General features: G+C 35.0%; 1 long non-coding RNA gene across 2 annotated transcripts in view; it reads left to right on the top strand.

The window, feature by feature from the left end:
• Window positions 1-22,874, top strand: part of LOC115292759 — a 91,136-nt gene that overhangs the window by 61,102 nt on the left and 7,160 nt on the right. The window lies entirely within an intron of this gene.

Below are 22,874 nucleotides of genomic sequence, written 5' to 3'. Positions count from 1 at the left end.
AATCTCATAACAAACCGAGTACTAGAGGCGTGATGCTAAGAAAACTAAGAGCAAATGAACAATGAGCAATCCTAGTCTCTCCATCTTTTCTTTCCTCTCACAGAGCACTGTCTACTTTCCTTCTCCCAACTGTACCATTCTCTGAGGGGTTCTGCCCAACCTCAGTCCTTCTAGGTGTTTTGTTTTATGAGCAGAATAGTGAATGTGTGGAGAAACTGGAAAACTCTTGAGGCCAGCTCAATTTCCATGGAAAAGGCAGAGAGATACAGCAGGGAGGAGGAAATGATTAGATATTCATAAAGGAGGGTGAACTTATTAAGTTATTTTGACTGAGATACATATGGGGGGAAAGACGGATGTAATTTTGAAAAGCAGTGTGTATTTTATGAATGTAATGTCAAGATACCATTTTTCAAATAGCCATAGGAAAGATTAATCCCTTATGCAAAGATAGAAAAGACACGTTTCCCCAAGTACCTATCACCAGCTAAAAAAAATAATCAGTATAACTTCTGTTCCCTAGTTATTTTGATAAAATCTCAGATATATTTTATCTGTACATATTTTGGTATGTTTATGTAAAGACTCTTGAAAAGTATGTTCATAATTCTCTTATTCTCTAATCTTAACTCATATTTTTGAGATTCAATTTATTATATATAATTGTCCATATATGTCAATTAATACTTTTTTAATTTCCAAAATATGAAAACGCTTCACAGTAGTTATTTCCATTTATATCAGAATATGATTTCTTCATCCAGTTTTCATCCAGTTTTTTGTTCTTTTAAAATATTTTAGCTTTATATATAGTGTGTTACATCAATGTCATCTTTTTGTTGTTTTAACCAATCTGTATCCATTTCCATTTACTCACATATTTACCCTTTCTAGTACTTTTCATTCCTGCTGGAATGATTTTATTTCACATTAAATAACTGTCTTTAATATTTTTTGCAGGCCTTTTAACAACAAAATTCTCTCAAGTTTTCTTTTCTGAAAATATTTTAATTTTGACCTTTTTTTTAAAGTAGGGTAATCATGCCAAGCACAGAATTCTATGCTGTTCTTTTTCTTTCACTGCTTTAAAGATATGTTTTCAGTCTCTTCTAGCATCCATACTTATTTTGAAAAATTAGCTGCTATTCTCATTTTTGTTCTCTTGGCATTAATGTATCTCTTTGCTTATGATGTTACCAGTGTGTGATTTTCTTCATATTTATTTTTCTTGGTTTTGCTAACTGCATTGAATTTGAGGTTTTTAATCTTTCACAAGATTTATAAATTCTGCCTTTTTCCTCAAATATAGTTTCCTTTTTACTTTTTCTCTCTGTCTTCACTTTTTCAGACTTCAGTTAGACATACATAAGACCTTTGAACATGTCTTATGTGTTACTTATACTTTGCTTTTTGTCCCCAGCTCCCCCAAATTTCAGGTTGGATAATTTTTACTGAAATTTAATCATACCATCATCTTTTGGCAAATCTAGTCTAAAGTTAAACTCATCAAATGAGCTCTTAATTTCAGAATCTTTATTTTACTGTTTTAGAATAATTTTTTCCTTTATAATAAAAAGAAAATACATTTTTAACATAATAATTATCGTAGTCTGTGCTGCTATAATAAAATATCGTAGATTGGATGATTTATACATGACAAATTTATTCCTCACAGTTCTGGACGTTGAAGTCCAGGATCCAGGTGCTACCATAGTCAGTTCTGAGGAAAGGCCTTGCCAAGGTGCAGATTGCCAGCTTCTCTCCGTGTCCCCCCTTGTGGGAAGGTTAGGGAGCCTTGTGGAGTCTTATTTATAAGAACTGCAATCCCCTTCCTTAGAGCTCCACCCTCATGGCCTACACACATCCAGAGCCCCCACCTCTAACACTATCACACTGTGTGTTAGGATCCTAACATGTGAGTTTTGGGGGGACATACACATTCAGAACATAGCAATAATCATATATTAAAATAGATTATAATCATAAATTAAAAATATATATGACACAGAGATATATCTCTCTATGTGTCATATATAGATATGTGTATATCTCTATCATAGAGATAATCTATATCTATCATTATATATAATAACATATACATATATATATTTTTTTTATTCTGCTCTCTCCTGCTAACTCCAACATCTGGACCACTTCTGTCCTGTTTCTTGCCTATTTTATTTTTTGAATACTGATCACATTTTATCTCATTGCATATATAGTAATTTTGATTACATATTGGGTATTTCAATTAACATATAGTGAAGGCTTTTCACTATGTTATCATCCTTTGAAGAGTATAAAGCTCTTTTGGTAGGCAAATACATTACAAGTGAGTCTCTTTGATACTGCTGAGGCACGCTTTGAGATTTTATTAAGCCGGTGGAGTTTTGCCCTTCCTAGGGACTAGCCTTCACATTTAGTATGGGAATCTTAGTCCTGCAATGTGTTACTCTTCTGGTTTCTGAGGGTATGAATTAAAAGACCTTTAGGGGCGCCTGGGTGGCTCAGTCTGTTAAGCATCTAACTCTTGATTTCAGTTCAGGTCATGATCTCACAGTTTGTGGGTTCGAGCCCCACATCTGGCGCTCTGCTGGTAGTGTGGCCTGCTTGGGCTTCTCTCTGTCTCCTTCTCTCTCTCTCAAAAAAAAAAATGTTAAAAAAAATAAAAGACCATGATTTTAATTAGGACCTTTGACTCAGACCTAAATTCTGAGTCAGTACCAAGACCACTACTGGATAGCCTCTCAAATCTGCACTCTCTCACTTCCCAGTGGCTATTGTTCATTAGAACTCCTCAAGTCTCACTCAGCACTTAGATGCCAAGAGCCAAATAAAAGTTTTTCACATATTTGTTTTGGGAATTTATTCTGCATTTCCTTTCCCCTAAATATTAGTCAACCAGATACCCCGAGTTCTTATTTTTATTCATTTGGCTTAGTTACTTTCTGCTTGGGCTCTATTTCTCTGTGCCGTGATGTAGAAATACCATCAGGAAAAAAAACCCAGCATGTCTATAGAGCTTATTTTGTGTGCTTCTCTTTTCTCAAAGATTGTACCCCTGCCTTGGTTGTTACATAATAATGCCTGAAAGTATCGTTGTATATATACTTATTTCTAGCTTTTTTAGGTATTTTCACTGGGATGATTCATCTGATACCCTCTTACGGTCAGAATCAGAAGATTCCAGTTCCTTGATTTTATCATAGATTATGTGCTTGAATTTATTGTGCTTATTTATTTTGTTGCCCCTGTTAGTCCATCTTTGATCATTGGGAAATTAGTTTTGAAGTTATTTTTCTAGTTGCTTTGACTCTGACAGTCTGATAAGATGGTTTTTTTTTTTTTTAAAGAAGTCAGGCTATATACAGGTATAATCTCATACTAAGATGAGGAAACCAAGGTTCTAGTACAATAGAGTAGGTAAATAGCAAAGGGAAGAACCAAATATTTATTTTATTAGAGCCTTCTGTTACTATATTATGTCTAATCTGCAGTTTGATAGTTGCCAATATATTTTAAATAGAGTGGCTGTAAGTTAATTTGAATGTAAGTAAAGAAAGTGCTGTTTAATAATTTAATATTTAAAATGCATTAATTTTTGAGAAAATTGTTCATTCTGTAATTTTATAGTCATGTTAAGGTGACCAAACTGATCACTGCTATCATTTTTATTTTTTTATATGAACTAATACACTTGACCTGATGCCTGATGGGTTTGTACATGGAACTTATTTAGTAGATTTGTTAGTGGGAAGGTCATGATAATCATATAAGTCAAGATTTGGTAAACAGATTGCATACTTGTGTATTTTTCCTAAGAAAGGGAAAATAATATTTATTTGTTGTCAATTATGTATGATCTTGGAATTTTCATGTGAACTGTTTCATAGTCTAATAATTATTTGAGTGACAGATATTATCCCAATTCATATAGTTAGGGAAACTGAGACTCAGTTTGGTGAGATTGTTTAAGATGTTATAGAGTTGAGATTCAGCATAATTTGCATTTTTCACAGCACAAGAATGTCTAAATGCTCACACCTCTATATTCCTGCAATATTGAGACAATAATATGTATTTCTTATATGAAGAAAAAACCCATAGCTATTAACATACTGAAAGATGTTTGATAACCTCATTAGCAATAAAACATTTCAATTAAACAATATTATGCCTTCTCTTTTATTTATTGAATTAACAAAGATTTGTTTACCTTGAATGAAAAATAGGCTCTGTTGAGAGGCTTGCAAGAAAATAGATCACTCCAGGATTCTAGGGATAAGTGTGTAAAATTCCTTGATAAATTTTTGTAAAATTTTTATACTCTCAGATTTAGTTACCCAAATTAAGGGAATTTATGATGCGGCTATAATTAAATTCTAGAAATTTAATGATGAACATGAGAGGGTTATTTGCAAAGCAAGAATTTGAAGATCAATTAAATTTCCAACAATGGAAGATTGGTTAATTAAAATAATGATATACCATAGAATGAATGTCATATACTCATACTGATGTATTTTCTTTACACAAATGTAAAAATGGAATTTACTAGATAATGTCAATTATATCAATATACGCAGTGGAAAAATATACAAGGACACATCAACTATACTAATGGTGATTTTCTCCAAGTGATAGTGTTCTAGGTGGTTTTAAAATTTCCTCATACTCTTGTATTTTCTAACTTTTAACAGATATGGCTTTAATAATCAGATAAAAAGATTTATTATACATACTTACTAGACATGCATTGATTTTGAGGCTTGAGACTAACACACTGACACCAAATTCACTTCTTCTTGGTAGACATACAGAAAGACCACAATGCCCAGTCTCCCTCACAGGTTGGTAGACTTTGTAATGAACTTCCAGTCTAGCGCAAGTACTGTTCCTTTTCTAGGTAGAGCCAATGAAAAGCCCTCTTTTGATGCTCTCATCTCTTTCCCCTTCTGTGAACTTCATGTAGAAGAGTCATCAAGGTTTAATTACACAGAGGTTTTCTGAATCTTGATTTTTGGAAAGCCATCATGGAAATAGAATGGTGTGTGTGTGTATGTGTCTGCATGTCTGCAAGTGAATGAAAAGTAAATTCTGTCTTATTTGAGCTATCATATATTTTGTTGTTTATTTAATACAGCAGCTAGCATTTCCTTATAAACTACTTTGTCTCAGTTTTCTCACTGTAATATGGAAATAACAGCAAGAATCTCATAGGATTATTGGAAAGTAAATGCACATAGTTCTTAAATCTTAACTCCTATTATATAAACTTTATGTATTAATCTACAGGGCTATATATGGGGACTGGGATAATGTTCTACTCTAATGTTTGAGAAAGTAGCTCCCTAGAGATAAACTTTGATGTTAACAATACCTTTCTTATTGAGGAGTTTACATACCTAAAATGTAAAGTTGATTCTTGATTTCCAAAAATGAGAAACATAATGTCCACACAACTTAGTTCTTGTGTACCTCTGTATTTTGATTAGGATTCATTCAATAAGAATATCTGCAGTGGTCGATTTTAACTCTAAATTTGTAATATTAAGATACAATTTTTGGTATATTTATAAGATTATATTTTATTTTATATTTTTATTTGTTTTTTAAACTTAGAGTTTTGTTAATCTTGTTAATTTTGTTTATTTTAAATAAATACAATTTAAATTAAGTTTAAATTTAAATTTAAATGTTAAAAATAAATAGATGTTTGTTTATTTTTGAGAAAGAGAGAGAATGTGTGGAGGAAGGGCCGAGAGAGGGAGATACAGAATTTGAAGGAGGTTCCAGGCTCTGAGCTGTCAGCACAGAGCCTGATGTGAGACTCAATCTGTGAGATCATGACCTGGGCCGATATTGGACGCTTAGCCAACTGAGTCACTCAGCCAGCCTTCCAAGATTATATTTTAATGTCTCATTTGTAGGGATTTTTCAGTCAGTTTTATTTTAGGCAAAGTGATTTATATAAGGAGCAGATGAAATAAATGAGCACCGTATTTGTTGTTTTCCTTATCAGATTCAAGTGTACAAGAAGAAATTTTGTCATTTACCAGGTATGAATCATGAAAAGAAAGGAGTAGGAACAAAACCGAGTTCATAGGTGCAAGTCTATTCCTTTTTTAAGAGGTGAACCAGCATACAATCATACAACTGTGTCTCTATTATCCCTGTGTTGAACCTTCTGGGGCCATTGCATGTACTAATCACTGAGACTGGTCATATGTAGCTAAATTTGGGGCATTTTTTCCCCGAGAAAAGTGGTAAACATTGAACCAGTGTTTTAAAATATTCCCTCACTGGAATGTTTTCTGGAAACTTTTTCAATAAAATGTAGTTTCATATACATAGAAAATACTGTCAGGCTTTTTAATACCCCTTTTGGCTAAGTGAAAATGTATAGATAATAAGGGGCAAGATGGGAATGCCCTATATAATGCAACTGAAAAAAAAATGGGAGAAATTTGCTTTTAAGTGTAGTTAAATAAGAAATATGCAGAAATTTTAAAGTGGATTCATCTGTAAAGATGTAAGAATGAATTAAATGAAATAGGTCTGTGCCATGCTAACCTTGGAGCAAGAGACTTTTTTGGAGTATGATTTATTCATCACTAAAATCTTCAATAGTTCCAGCATTATAATTCACCAGAGAAAATGGTTGTGAAGAGGTGAGATTTGAAGGTTGCTAGGAATGACTCCTCTCACAAAAAATCTTTCTTTAATAGGTGCCTAAAAGTTCACCTACGGAAGGGCTATGCTTCGGACCGTCAGTATTTTGGTGAAGAGAGCAGTGTAGTTGAATGCCAGATTTGGGTTTAAATTCTAGATCCATCACTTACTAGTTATGATCTTGGGTAAATTACTTAAACTTTCTGAGACTTCAGTCCTTTATCTGTAAAATCTAGTTTACACTCTCTAACTTTTAGCCTATTTTTATGGAGCTTCAAAAGTATAGTTAAAGCACTAAACATCAATCCAGAAAGTAATTGTCAGCCACCTGAAGAAACTCCTTAAGAGCTCATTATTTGAATGATTTCTCCAGCTAACTAGTAATGGAAATTCTATGCTTCCTGATCTTAATGTAGTATAGACACCAGGAAAGAGGTGGGCCATGTGTCTAGAAGAAAAAGAACAAATATATAGGTCAACTTTTATTAAAAACATTTTTTTTAGTGTTTATTTATTTTTGAGACAGAGACAGATCATGAGCAAGGGAGGGGCAGAGAGAGAGACACACACACAGAATATGATGCAGGCTCCAGGCTCAGAGCTGTCAGTACAGAGCCTGAGGCGGGGCTTGAACCCACAAACTGTGATTTCATGACCTGTGTAAAGTTGGATGCTTAGCCAACTGAATGACCCAGGTGCCTCTAGGGCAACTTTTGATAGTTTCATACTAATTTTTTAAATTTAACTTTGATACAACAATCTCCTCTCTGAATTTTTATCCTGATGAATAATTGTGAAAACAAAAAAGCTGTGTACAGTAAGATATCCTTTCCATAATTTTTTATAATTATACTAAGAACAGTAAAGATAGTAAAAATATGAACCCAGGGAAATGTTTAAATATATCACAACATGAATAAAGTATTATGCAATCAGTAGAAGTGACCAAATACCATAAAAGCAAAAGGATAATAATGTGTATATTTACATGTCTAGAAATGTAAGATTTGGAGAAAATGCAGCAAAATATATAGAAAATATATATTCTAATTATATGAATATAATTAAAATTATAATTTAAATATATTCCAATGAATAAAGTATTATGCAATCACTGCAAGTGACTAAATACCATAAAAGCAAAAGGATACTGATGTGTGTATCTGCATGTCTAGAAATGTAAGATTGAGAGAAAATGCAGCAAAATTATAGAAAATGTAATTAATGGAGACATTTTTACTTTTGTTTCTTTCCTGAAAAGACTTTTTATTGTTTCTACAGAAACAAAATTCAGAACAAAGGGTGACTTTCCACAGCACATGTTTGCAGTGGTCTGATGCCATTACGATGCCTGACCTGACAATAGCTTGTATTTGGCTTCAAGTTCCAAGAACTAAAGTTTGAGGAGGCAGTGTTGAGAGTAGTAAGTGAGTGGCCCTTGCTTTTCCTATTTTGTGTACATTTGTTATGCCCAGATCACAATATCGTCCCCCAAAACCAGAGACCACCAGGGAGACCGAGCCACACATGCAAAAGCAAAGGGCTTAAGCTCGGGCTCACAGACTTCACCAGAGCAGTGGATCTGTGCTGAGAGCCCCGAACAATGGCTGAGCAGGGCCTTTATGGGTTTGGGAAGGGGGAGTTACAGGAAATTGTGACACAGGTACAGTGATCCAATCATTATCACATAACAGTATTGGCAACAACTTTAACCATATATTTTGTTTAGAGTGTTCATTACTTTTGGCGGGACCCAATCACCATATTTAGTGTTTCTTTTAAAATAACCAAATACAGGGTGGACCCAGGACCTCCACGTGGGGTGATTAACTGGTTAATCTAGTATTAAACAACAGGTAACTATCTATGGTTTCCATCTACAGGCCTGCCCTTAGGAATGTTAAGGGTGTTAGCTGGCCGCTTCCGATTGGGTGTTACAAGGGTGGTCTCTCCTGCCTTGGGCAATGTGTAACTACCTGCCTGATAGTTCCGGGGAAACTGAAACCTAGGCCTTCTAGATCAGAGGGGAAACTTAAAGCCTGTCATGGAGTCGGTTTGGTTTAGACTTGTGTCCTTACACATTGAGACGTGAAAGAAACTGCAACAGAATTCAAGGTATTCCTAGCTGAGCATCACTGATTCACTTGGAACAATGGTCTACTAAATTTGAAAACAAAATGGAAAAAAAGGTTGAATTAAGGCTCAAGTAATTATTCCCCTTTCTGAATACTATCCCTTTTCCTCTTATTGGCTCAGTTGGACTTGATCTTGAATTTCCCTGGAATCTTTACCCATGACACACTGAGGACTATAGGCGCCCCCAGCTTTTGGACTTGCCTCAAGGGAGTGGCATTACTGACACTATCATGTAGGACTGGAGAAAGCTAATAGACTTAAATATTCTAATGTGAATTTCTGTAATATGACAAAATATACAAGTCAAAGAATGGACTATTACATTTGAGTAATGAGCTCCTTTATAATAAACACATCAAAATAGCAAGTCACTGGGGCTAGGTGATAATGGATGATGAGCACAAACTACTACCCTTATGTTAAGTGTGCACTAGATAGGGCTGGCTTAGTTAGCACTGATGTACAGGTTCTCTGCTTATTTTGCTTTTTAATTGGTACATTTATTTTAATTTCATCAGCAGATAATAGAGGATAAATTCTGATAGCCAACCTCAAAGCTCAAAAGCTCTGCAAATAAGTTTTTGTAAATGTTTGTTTATTTTTGAAAGAGAGAGAATGAATGAATGGATGTGCAGGGGAGGGGCAGAGAGAGAGGAAGGCACTGAATCTGAAGCAGGCTCCAGGCTCTGAGCTGTCAGCATAGAGCCAGACAGGGCTTGAACTCACGGACTGCAAGATCATGACCTGAGCCAAAGTCAGACACTTAACTGACTGAGCCACCCAGGCGCCCCTGGAAAAAAGTTGAAATGCTGAAAATATTTGCTGGATACATTTTTTTAAATTCACATTTCAATTATGGATATCACAATCTAAAATATCTCCCCCATTATCATGTCAAAGAAGCAGTTGGGAGACAATTTTCTATTGGTCTCTCACATGTCTGAATTTCTTGGGAGCAGAAGCCCTGACCATCTTTGTTCTAGACTATGTTTTCTAGGATTAAAAAAAATTTTTTTTAATGTTTTTTATTTATTTTTGAGAGACAGAGAGAGACAGTGTGAACAGGGTCAGAGAGAGAGAGGGAGACACAGAATCTGAAGCAGGCTCCAGGCTCTGAGCTAGCTGTCAGCACAGAGCCCGATGTGGGGCTTGAACCCATGAGCTATGAGATCATGACCTAAGCTGAAGCTGGCCGCTTAACCGACTAAGCCACCCAGGTGCCCCTGTTTTCTAGGATGTTTTTATGGCAGTCTTGGCAGATAAAAGTGTCTTCTTTGAAGTAGAGGACAGATTTTTTTTTTTTTTTTTGGGTCTCCTCCTGGGACAAAAGTCAGGGAGATTTGCCAGCTGCCTGCTAGAACATCATAAAGTTTCCTGACCTTGGCATTCCTCAGTTATGAGCAAACCCACCGCAGGGAACCTACTGCAAAGATTTTCCAGGCTCACTCTGGGTTGCTCTATGGGACATGGGGACAAGGGGAACGGATGCTAATGGGAAGTCCATGCTGCTTACTAAGCTATGTCCTCTGCCAGAATCCACAAGATTGTGACAATCTAACTTATACATTTGCCAGCAGAGTTGAAATCCTAGGCCCTTTGTAGTTCTTGACAGAATTTTAGACTTGCATTCACCCACTAACTTTAGCAACAGCACAGAACTTACTATTTTTATATCTCTATGTCAATTCTTACATGAATATTTTTTATCTCATTTTCTATTTCTTCAGAACACTTCATGCTGCGTATCGTATATATTGCTTGTGGAACAAAGCAACAGTATGTCTGTATTATGTATCTGTAGATGTATAAATAACTGTTGAAATCTCGATTTAAGATATTAGCATTGGAGCGCCTGGGAGGTTAAGTATCTGACTCTTGATGACTCTTGATTTCAACTCTGGTCATGATCTCACAAATTGTGAGATCAAGCCCTATGTTGGGTTCTGCTCTAACAATGCAGAGCCTGTTTATCATTCTCTCTCTCTCTGCTACTCCCCACTGTGCATGCATCTGTCTCAACATAAATAAACAAGGTTAAAAAAAGATATAAGCATTAATTCTTTGGGATGTGGCTTTTTGATAGAAGAGAAATAGATCTGATAGTGAAGGCAATAAAAAGGAAAAGCATTAGGAAAAGATAAATACTAGGTCCTAGCTTCCTTTCTTATTCCCTACTCTCTCTATGCCTCTGAGATCTCTGTATTATTAAGTAGCCTAGTTTCTCTTCTGTTCTTTCTAAGGGGAGTCTTTGTGATAGGGGCTGTGCAGACATAGGGGAAAACTGAGTAAAAGAATGACAGAGATAAAAAAAAAACCACTGAGATACAGATTAGAGGTCAAATTCTCTCCTTTCTGTCCTCCATGGTTCTTTATTCTGACTTCAGAACTCAGACAGTGAATGTCAGAATTGCAAATGAAAGGTTAACTTTTTAGAAAGTTGCTGTTTAGAGAAAAATTTAAGTGGATTTTTTCTAAGCCCATAACTTGCCATGTTTGATGATGCTTACTTTCCCACACAGATATAGCTCTGGTTTTACTTGGGAATTTCAACTTGTCTAGATCTGAATTTTGCTTTATTAGTTTAGAAGAAGCAATTTTGGAAACATAGGCTGGGGTCTACATATCAAGTGTTTTGCAGAACTCAAGCAGTTAAAGAAGCTTTTTCTAAGCCTAAATAATATCAGAAATAAAGCTTAGAATTAAGAAAAAGAAACGTGGTCAGTGGGCCAAAGTAGTTGACATGAAATAAAAGCTGGGGGAAGGTAAGTGAGTGAATAAATGCAATACAGTAAAACCTTGGTTTGCGAGCATAATTTGTTCCAGAAACATGATTGTAATCCAAAGCACTCGTATATCAAAGAGAATTTCAAGATCACGTAACGTTCAGCATCATGTATGACTCATATTGTAAGGCATCGCTTGTTTATCAAGTTATAATTTATTAGAAATGTTTGCTCAGGGGCACCTGGGAGGCTCAGTCAGTTGAGCATCTGGCTTCAACTCAGGTCATGATCTCCTGTCTGTGGGTTCGAGCTCCGCATCAGGCTCTGTGCTGACAGCTAGCTCAGGGCTTGGAGTTTATCTTCAGATTCTGTGACTCCCTCTCTCTCTGCCCCTCCTCTGCTCATGCTGTCTCTCTCTGTCTCTCAAAAATAAGTTTAAAAAAAGTTAAAAAAAATGTTTGCTCATCTTGCAGAAAGCTCATAGAACAAGTTACTCACAATCCAAGGTTTAACTGTACTTGGAAAACCACTGCTTGATGGTTGAACTGATTTGGACAAAGTGTATAAACAGTTAACAGGTGGTAGCATAGAAGAAAGAATTTTTATTCAGAGTGGTGAAGATAGGTATATCATGGGAGTTGACAAAGGAAAGCATTGAAATTATAATTGGTGAGAGCATAGGTTAAGAAAGTAAAATACTTTTCAAGACTAAAATGATACATTCAAAACAGAGAGAAGGTTTGTCTCTCTAACACTGTTTACAGAATGGAAACTGTTCCTGAGTTGGGAGTATTCGCATCCGAGGCTGCTGTCACAATTTAAGCACAAATTTGGTGGCTTGGAATGTCAGGAAATGTGTCAGCAAGGCTGCATTCACCTGGAAGGCTGTCCGAGGGAATCTGTTCCTTGGCTCTTCGAGCTCCTGCTGGCTGCCCACGTTCCTGGTCTTGTGACTGTTTTACTGCAGCCTCTCACTCCTTCACGTTGTCTCCTTGGTGCAGCTCTGAGAAATCTTCATCTGTCTTCCCCTTACAAGGATACGTAAAATGAGGGCAATCAGGGCCCATCCAGGTAATCCAGGGTTATTTCTTATTTAAAAAGCCCTAATTTAACTACATCTACAAAACCTTTTCCATGTATAGTTAGCTTCACAAGTTTAAGAAATTGGGACTGGGTATGTTTGAAGCCCATCACTGGGTTCACTGCATTACCCAAGAGTGACCAGCCAAGGAGATAGCTGAGGACTGAGAACCTAGTCATTTCTCTGCCTACCAAACAGGACCACCTCGAGGGCAGTGAACCCTCTTTACAGCTTACACAGCGGGTGTGACCACACCTTGGATATTTGAAAGAATATTGGAAAAGTTGATAGACACCAGAATTTCATAAGGTAAGATTTTCCCTCGAGGGAAGCCCCAGAGAAATAACTGGACTAGGAAGGGATGGTAGATTCCCAAGGAATTTCAATCCATGGAAGATTAAAATGAATACTAGTAGGAAGAAAAATTTTTTGAAGAGGAGAGGATTTTTATTTTTATCATCTTTGTGTTCTCCAAATAAGCATACTTTCCTTGTTGACTTTTAAAGAAACATATGGGTGGAAAGTTCATTATGGTAAGTGTCTGTAGTAATTCATCATCTCCTCTATTAAAACAGAAGTCCTAGGGGTGTCTGAGTGGCTGAGTTGGTTGAGCTTCCAATTTGATCTCAGGTCATGATCTCCTGGGTCATGGGTTTAAGCGCCTCCCCGCCCCCCACCAGGGCTCTGTGTTGACTGCTCAGAACCTGGAGCCTGTTTTGGATTCTGTGTTTCCCTCTCTCTCTCTGATCCCCCTCGACTCACTCACTCACTCACTCTCTCTCTCTCAAAAATGAATAAACATTAAAAAAAAAAAAACAGAAGTCCTAGCTGTTGAAACCATGAGCTACAGCAGAGAAGTGCCCATCCCTTTCCCTGGAGCTGTGCCTGACTTCAAGTGAGGTGAACATGAGGTTTGGAGTTAGGGGAAAGCTATCTCCTGATCATGCCACTCATGAATTTTGCACAATTCATTAAACCTCTTTGAACTTCAGTTTTCTCTGTATAATAGAAATGATCACATCCAAATCATAAAGATGCTGTCAGGGAAATAGGATCAGAAATGAAAACATTGAACATGGTCTCTGAAAACATAATTTTACATCCTATTTCTTTCTTTTGGTGTGTGTGAGCTGAGAGTGCCCCACAGAAACACCAAGAATGATCAGACGGGCACTCGCAGTTCAATATAGCTCTTTTTTTTTTTTTGCCAGGTATTCAAATGTTAAAAATACTAATTATTCCAAAGTATATTAGTGGTTTTTTAGTATTTTCATTTTATAGCTATATGGCAGAATCATGGCAACTCTTCAGTAACTATTTCCGTTTTCTTTTTGGGCACACAGTGTATGATTTCACCTCGCTTTGCCTATAGTTAGGTAGCCGTGCCACCAGAGTCTGACTAATAGCATATAGGCCTGATTTATGCCATAACTAGTCTTGGCTCCTCGTAGACTATTTCATTCATTATGAATTCCCTTGCTTGATAGAAAGGCTTACCCAAAATTGGTGGACTTTTCCTATAAAGGGCACATTAGTATTTTAGACTTTGTGGATCCTACAGTCTCTGCTACAACTACTCAACTCTGGCTTTGTAGGGAAAGAGCAACCACAGGCAATACAACACAGATGCATGTGTATGGCTGTGTCCACTCAACTTTATCTACAGAAACAAGCAGCCGGCTAAATTTGGCCTGTGAATCCATAGTTTGCTGACTCCTGATCTGAACTGACCCCAGTGGTTTGTATCCTAGCTGCATACTGGACACACGTGAGGAGTTTTTATAACTATTAGTGAGCACTTCCCATCTCAGAACAATTAAATCAGGTATCTGGGGGTGAGGCCAGGGTCTCAGGACTTTTTAAAGTTTCTTAGGTGATACAAATGTACAGCAGTGTTAGGAGCCATGTTCTATAATGCAGGAACCTGTTCTCATTATTGCCTTGTTGAAAAAGTTAAGTCCAGCTGATTGGATCAGCGGTGAGGGCACCTTCAGGAGACCTGCATTAAGAATTATTCACTGAGGGGAACCTGGGTGTCTCAGTAAGTTCAGAGTCTAACTCTTGATTTTAGCTCAGGTCACAACCTCATGGCTATTGAGATGGAGCCCTCTGTTGGGCACTGCACTGACAGCATGGAGCCTGCTTGGGAGTCTCTCTCTTCCTCTCTCTCTACCTCTCCCCTGCCACATGTTCTCTCTTTCTCTCTTTCTTAAAAATAAATATTTAAAACAAAAGAGAATTATTCATGGAAAAATATTATGATATTCATTTGAATCTCTTCATATATTGCAACAGAAAATTTATATTTTCAAAATGATGCAAAACTTTCATATATGTTGAAGCTATAATGCCAACTGTCTAGATATCTGGTCATAAAATTATGATTAAACTCCTGAAGACTATAGTTTTTGAAGCTAATGCCATAACCTTAGGTTGCCTATTAGGAATGGCAGAACTCCTAAGATATTATGTCTTAGTTCTGGAGAACTTACATATGCCAACAGATAACTATCCTATCTAATTCCCTGTGTCAATGCAAAAAGAGCTGTTTTATGGCCATGTCTTTTGGAAGAGCTGTGATTTTTATTTTCCCTTTTATTGCATTTGCAAGGGTAATTTGTTTCCTTTGTTCCTGATTTTTACTTTTAGCCGATTTTCAGGACAGGCTTATTTTAAATTACAATTAGGCTTTCAGATCATTATCCTTTGAGTAGTCTTACCTCTAGACTGACCATAGCCAGGATAATTATAGTGCTTTTTGTCAAGGCTGATAACCTGCAGCCTTTGGCTGTTGGGATAACACTTTGTCTTTCTTATTCTAGCAAGAGTCTGAATGTTTTTTTGAAGCTAAAATTAGTACAGGGACTTACTGTTGGCCACTTTGCTTTGCTTGTTATAAATCTGGGCAAATCAGTGTCCATTATTGACTTGGGGAGCCCCTCAGATTTGTATCCAGAAGAATAAAATTGTCATCCAAGATAGTTTTGAAAGAGCTGTTTAGAGTTAAGTACATTTCAGCCATTCTTCTGTTACTTCCTACAAGTGGCCTTAGTAAACTACATTGTAGAGTCAACAGAATGCTAAAAGCCAGAAACTGACAATAAAAATAATTCATCTGAAAGAGTATGCACAACCAATAATTGTCACTAAAGACACAGATAATTCCACATAAATAGCACATTGGCAAGTGCATATTTGTATGGTGCCAAACTTTCTGCAAAAAATGAAAATTTTAAGTATTTGGTATTTTCATGATTAAAATTTCACTTGCTGACATTGTATCAAGATACTCAGACCATAGAAAAGAGAGTTGGTTTAGCAAGACTAGCAAATGGTATGTCACCTCTGCATTGCACTCTTTGGCTAATCTAAAAATATGTGAAATAAGCAGCTAAACAGCTTATGGGCCTGTTTTACCTCCTTTAAGTTTAGACATACTGTAATTTTTTCTTTTTTTCTTTTTTTTAGTGAAATTTTAGTTAACATACAGTGCAATATTGGTTTCAGGAGTAGACTTTAGTGAGTCATCACTTACATTAGGCCCAGTATATTCCTAAAGCTTCTGTATTAAATTTATTTATGTATATCATGCATACAGTAACATGAAAATATATTAAGTCTGCAATTTCATCTTATCCACACCAACACCAATCAGATCAAGAGAAAGAACATTATCAGCCCCAAGGAGCTACCATATGCATCCTTCTCTGTAAATACTTTCCAAAGATAACCATTATTCTTACTTTATCACCATGAATTATTTTGACATTTTTTTTGACGTTTAAATCATTGGAATCATATGTTAAGTACTCTTTGTTATCTGGCTTCTTGTATAGCTATCATATGCATCCATATTATTATATATAGAATTCATACTCTTAATTTTTTTGTTGGTGTTGTGGTAAACACATGTAACATGAAATCTAGCCTTAGAACAAATTTTAGGTATACAGTGTAGTATTGTTGACTCCAAGCACATTGTCATTTCTCCCAGCCTGTGACAACTACCATTATTCATTCTGCTTCTATGACTTGATTATCTTAAATACCTCGTATATATGGAAACACTGTATTTGTCCTTTATAACTGGCTTATTTCACCTAGCATAATGTCCTCAAAGTCGATCCATGTTGTGATACAGGATAGAATTTTCTTCTTTATAAAGGCTCAGTAATGTTCTATTGTATGCATGTACCATGTTTTATTCACCTGTCAATAAATATTTAGTTTGTTTCCAACCCTTAGCTATTGTGAATATTGTGCAGTGAACATGTGAACGCATATACTTCAAGATCCAAATTTTAATTCTTTTGGATAAAGACCCAGAATGGGATTTCTAGATCATATGGTAGTTTTCTTTTTGAGAAACCTCCATGCTGTTTTTTATAGTGATTATGCCATTTTACATTTCTACCAACAATGTAAAGGGGTTCTAATTCCTCAATAATCTCACCAAAACTTGTTGTTCTGTTTTTTTTTTTTATCATGGCCAACTTAACATGGGTGAGGTTCTATATTCATGTAGTTTTGAATTGCATCTTACTGATATTAGTGATGTTACATACCTTTTCATATTTCTGTTGGTCATTTGTATGTTGTCTTTGGAAAATGTGTATTCAAGTCTTTTTCTTCTTTTTAATTGTGTTATTTAGTTTTTTTTATTACTGACTTGTAGGGTTCCTTTTATGTTTTGGGTATTACCACCTTAAGGTGTGTGTGGACTTCTTTGGGTTTATCAGAATAGAAGTTAATTCGGTTTGTTGAACCTGAATATCCATTTCCTTCCTCAGATTGGGAGTCTTCAGGCATAATTTATTCAAATAAGCTCTCTTCCCCTTTTTCTCTCTGTCTGCTCCTTCTGGCAGTCCCACAATGTATATATTCATCTGTTGATATTTTTTCAGAAATCCTTTAGTTGTTCTTCACACTGTTTTTATTCTTTATTCTGTTTGTTTCTCTGACTGAATATTTTCAAATGATCTGTCTTTGAGTTTGCTGATTCTTCCAGTTGATCAAGGCTACTGCGAACCTCCCTTTCCTCAATACCAGGAATTTTTTTTTCCACATCAGTTATTGTATTATTTAGCTCCCAATTTTTTAATTCTTTTTAAGTATTTTCTCTTTGTTGATATCCTCATTTTCTTCATGCATTGCTTTCTTGAGCTCAGTGAGTGAGTGTCTTTATAAGGCTTATTTTGAATTTTAAGATAATTCACATACCTTTTCTTAGGATTGGTTTCCAGAGAATTTTTTATTCCTTTTATTGGGTTACATTCCATTTCTGTGTCACTCTAATTTTGTGCTAGGATTTGAACACTTAATAAGAACAGCCACGTCTCCCAGTCCTTACCTGGGAAAGATCTTCACCAGTCAGCTGAGGTAGATATTCTGAGTGGATTCTCAAACCTTCTCTGTGGATGTATCTTTGGATTTGTGCCTATAAATCCCCAAATAAAGGACTTCGTTCATTTCTTTTATCAGCAGCTCCTAATTTCTCATACTTTTTTGGTGTCTGGGTGTCTGGGTGGATGCTGCGAGCTACTCAAATCTTTTATTTTCAGTTGCCGTTAGAATTTCAGCATATGTAAAGTATCTTCAAAACTTAAGTCAGGCAAGACATAAACCACCCCTCAGGCAACTCCGTGGAGAGTGGAAAGGTGGAATAGTGGATGCATCCTCCAACTTTTTTCCTCTCTAGAGAGACACTGAGAGTTGGCAGTTTTCTCCCATTTGTTCCACCCTGGGGGAAGAACTATGATGAGTGAATGCATGCTAGTGCAAATAATCACCTTTGCTCTTAGCAGCCCCCAACCTGGTGTTGTTTTCTGTCAATGCTTAGATTCAGGCAGGACAGACTCAAGTCTCTCAGGCAGCCCCCAAAAGGTCTGAACACTTAATGCTTGTTCAGTCTTCTCTTTTCCTCTCCAGGTAGAAGCCAGGATCTGATATTTTTTTCCCAGTTGTGCCATACCGAGCTGGAAGGTGGGTGAATGGCAAGTGAGTGCTATGAATTGTACTACCGGCTTGAATGTGGCCGGTTGTGTGCTCTCCTGGTGTGTAGGAGCCCCTTAACTGGTTTTTTAATTTCTTTTATTTTTTGATAAAGCATTTTTTATAAGTTTATTTATTTAGAGAGAAAGCCCAAGCAGGGGGAGGGGTAGAGGGAGGGAGAGAGAGAATCCCAAGCAGGCTCCCCTCTGTCAGCACAGAGCCCCTCACAGGGCTCGAAACCATGAACTATGAAATCATGACCTGAGCTGAAATCAAGAGTTGTACACGTAACCAACTGAGGCACCCAGGCGCCCCTGATTTTTTATTTTCTTACAAAGAGAATCAGTCCCTGTAGTATTGTTTGAGTTGGAGCTTCCTGTTCTGCCATATTGCTGACATCCCCTTGCATAAGCTTATTCTTTTGATTACTGCACAGTATTTTATTGTATAATTTTGCAAGTTTATCTATTCTATTGTTGCCAGAGACAGAGGAACTGAGATGATAATGAATTCTCCTCATTACTAATTAATAAATTGGAAATTTCATTTGTCTTTCTTGTGACTAATAACCTCGTTTGCTGCTTTTCTTTTTAAAGGAATGATTATATTCATTTTTAAATATTATATGCATGTCTTTTAAGTAGTTAAATGTAAGACTTTATCCATGAACGATGGAGACACTAACATCAGTTAGCTGTGAATTCTTCAGTATTTATTTTATGCTTACACAGGATATATACTTAGAATTTTCCACATGTGGTAACATAAACATATGACATAGTTTTACTTTTTTTTCATTTTATTGAGTATAATTATATAAAACTGCCTTTTTTCTTTTTAAGGCTATGTAATTTGGGTTATATAGTTGTATCAAGTTTATTTATGCAGAGTCATACTAATGGATATGTTTTCCATTTATTTGAAGTAGTTTCCAAGCCTTTGCTAATATAAATTATACTGGGTCAAAATAATATCTTTGTTATCATTTTTACTTGTATAATTGTATCTGTTGGATGAATTCCTAGAAGTTTAATTGCTAAGGGAAATATTATAGACATTTAAAATTTTGATAAATATTATCAAAATGCCCCACACAGAGATTATAAATATTTACTACAGTCATCTATAAAGGACTTAATTTCCCTTGTTTTTTTATAATGTGCTATCATTTTTTCAAAAATATACTGGGTAAAAAGTGGTAACAATTTTAGTTTCCATTTCTTTTGTTATTAATAGTTTGAACATCTTTGTGTATGCCTATGATTCAATTTTTTCTAGACCTGTCAGTTTATTCCCTTTGTGTTGGGTTTTAACCTTTTTCTTATTGATTTATAAAGCCATTCATATAATTTGGAAATTAATGTCTTGTGGTAAGTTATTTTTATTACTTTAAAAATTCTTTTGAATTTCTTGGTGGTAGATCTTTTTTTCACATAGATGAAAAAACTATGTAGTTTAATTACTGATGTTTTTAATGAGTTTTGGTATCTGAATTATATTTGGAAAATTACAAAACAAAATGCTCTCAGATTTTGATGTATAGCTTTTGTGGGTTTATTCTTTTGGCTTGAATATTGATGTTCTTACAATTTATTTGGGTTTAAGGAATGAGGAAAACTTCAAAATGTATTTATTTTTTCCCAGTGTCTATTGCTTTGTCCAAACACCAGTTATCAAGCAATGTGTCATTTCTACCTGGTTTAATATCCCAACTTTGTTTTATTTAATTATATATTTGGGTGTATTTCTGAACATCTGTTGAATTTGTTACGTATGTCTCCATACAGCATAGCTTGAGTGTTTTTGTGGTTATAGCTTAATGATGTGTTTTAATATTTATCTGGCAGAGCTAGTTTGTTGTGTGACTTTATAGAAGTTTTTTTCCTAGTAAAATATTCAGATTTTCCATATACACACTTTGATTTTTACCAGATATCATATTTCATGTAAATGGTAATTCATTTTCTGTTTTAAAGAATACGTTTATTTTGAAGTACAGTTGACAAACAATGCTACATAGGTTTTAGGTTACAACAGAGTGATTTAACAACCCTATACATTATACTATGCCCATCACAAGTATAGTTACCATCACTTACCTACTGTATTACTATTAACTCTATTCCTTGCACTATACCTTTCATTCCTGTGACTTAGTTGTTATTTTAGTTTTTAATTCGACTTTTCATTTATTATGCCAATTACTTATTTCTCTTTTCTAGTTGTCTTGTCTGACATCTCCATTTGAAGTAAAATTATATTTATCATTATAAATGATAATGTATTATTTATAATGATAGGATTATATATTGTATATACTTTATAATGATATATAATATAACGATATACTGATTTATGATATAAATGATATATAATTATCATTGTAAGTTATTTATGGCCATATAAATTATATAACTTTCACTTACTCATTCATTTTTGGGTCCAAAAGAAATGAAAAATATCATTATTGTACAATAGTTGGAAAAATCAATAGTGAAATATTGTATGGCCTACTTTTAGATATAGAGAGAAAATAGTGATAAAGAAGGAAAAACTTGTAACCTAGACCAGTCATATTTTTTAGAGAAGAATAAACTAAAATTAAAGAAATTTTATATCTAACATAATAAAAATAAAATAAATAAAAGCAAGTGGAGAAATTAGAGATGAAATAATGAAGTTAGAAGAGAGAAAAAACTGTTAAGTACAAAAGCAAGTTAAAAAATATTGATCATAATAGTATAATAAAAATAACACTGAAATAATCATAAAAGCAAGCATTTATATAGCACTTACTGTGTGCTAAGCACACTTTTATATCCCGCACATTGTAATTCATTAAATATTTACAAAAACTATTTTAGGTAGGTACTTAATCTCCATTTTATAATGGAAGAAACTAAGGACCAGAGAGATGAAATAACTTGCACAATCAGTAAATATGGCATTTGAAATCAAACCTAGTTAGCCTAGCTCTGGAGTCTATACACTGTATCACTATGATGTATTCCAACCCAAGCTTACATATCTTATTCCTACTAAAGAAAGAAAAAGTTATGATATGATAATATAATAATTTACATAGTATTTTGAAATATAAAATACAAAAAGAATTTTTAAAAAGTCAAGTACAGTAAAACTTTGGTTTGTAAGCAACTTGATCTGCAAGATGAACAAATATTTCTAATAAATTTTAACTTGATAAACAAGTGATGTCTTGCAATACTAGTAGTATGTGATGTGAAAAGTCATGTGATCACAATGGAGACAATGGTTCTTTTCTCTCTCTCTCTTTTTCTCTTTCTCTCTCATTGTGGGATTGTGGGTGATTGTTTTCCACGCTTGGATGATCTGTCTCAGGCTGTGGTGTTTGGCAGAAGTCTGATTTTTCAGAACATTGGAAGGGGCCTATAGACAGTCCTTTGTTTTTCCGTACAAGAGTAAGCTTAGGAAGACTTTGCTTCATTCTAGGTCATTGGATGGGTTCCTTGTTAAATTTGCATGAAAAGGAAAAGATTCCATTGAGCCAATAGCACTCATTCCATTAGTGATAGGGAAAGTCATCCTACACAGTAACCTTCTTCTCTCTTGTTTCCCTCACCCTGGCCATGAAGGTTTTCAAAGATAAGTGCAGGTTAAATTGTTTATTTTTTAAATATTTTGTATCATCTTTGTTATTTTGTGTTATATTGCAGTATTGTAATTATTTTTATATGAATAGTTTTGGGTTGTGGAATGAATCATCTGAGTTTCTACTATTTCTTATGTGGAAATCCACTTTGATATACAAGTGCTTTGGATTACCAGCATGTTTTCAGAATGAATTATGCTTGCAAAACAAAGTTTTACTGTATTTTAATGCGAAGCCTGGGTATTTCTGGGAATTAGTTATATAATTCATCATATTGTGAGTTTCAGTGTTCATGATGGAACGGATAAAGCTCCTCTTTAAAACCCTAATGTGAAGTTGCTTTTACAACACCAAAGACTTAATCATCTATTTCCTACATAAAAGGTAGCTACTTTTTTGGATGGACCTCAAGCATATTGTAGTATAGAGGTGGAATTTAAAGAAAGGTATTAAGCAGGCTGTGTTGTAGCTTATGAACAAGTAATAAATTGTATCATGTATCTTGAATGTATCATAGATAAGCTGCTATATAACGATTGCCACTTCAGATAGCTGTGAAATTAGGTGATTAACTAGTTGTTACTTAACCTTCTAATTTCTGTATAAGTCTAATTACATGAAACAGAAGTTGGTGTTTTGA

Source organism: Suricata suricatta, chromosome 5, assembly GCF_006229205.1.
Source record: "Suricata suricatta isolate VVHF042 chromosome 5, meerkat_22Aug2017_6uvM2_HiC, whole genome shotgun sequence".
Lineage (NCBI taxonomy): Eukaryota > Metazoa > Chordata > Mammalia > Carnivora > Herpestidae > Suricata > Suricata suricatta.
The sequence above is the reverse complement of the archived record's forward strand: the minus strand, read 5'-3'. Positions and strand labels throughout refer to the sequence as shown.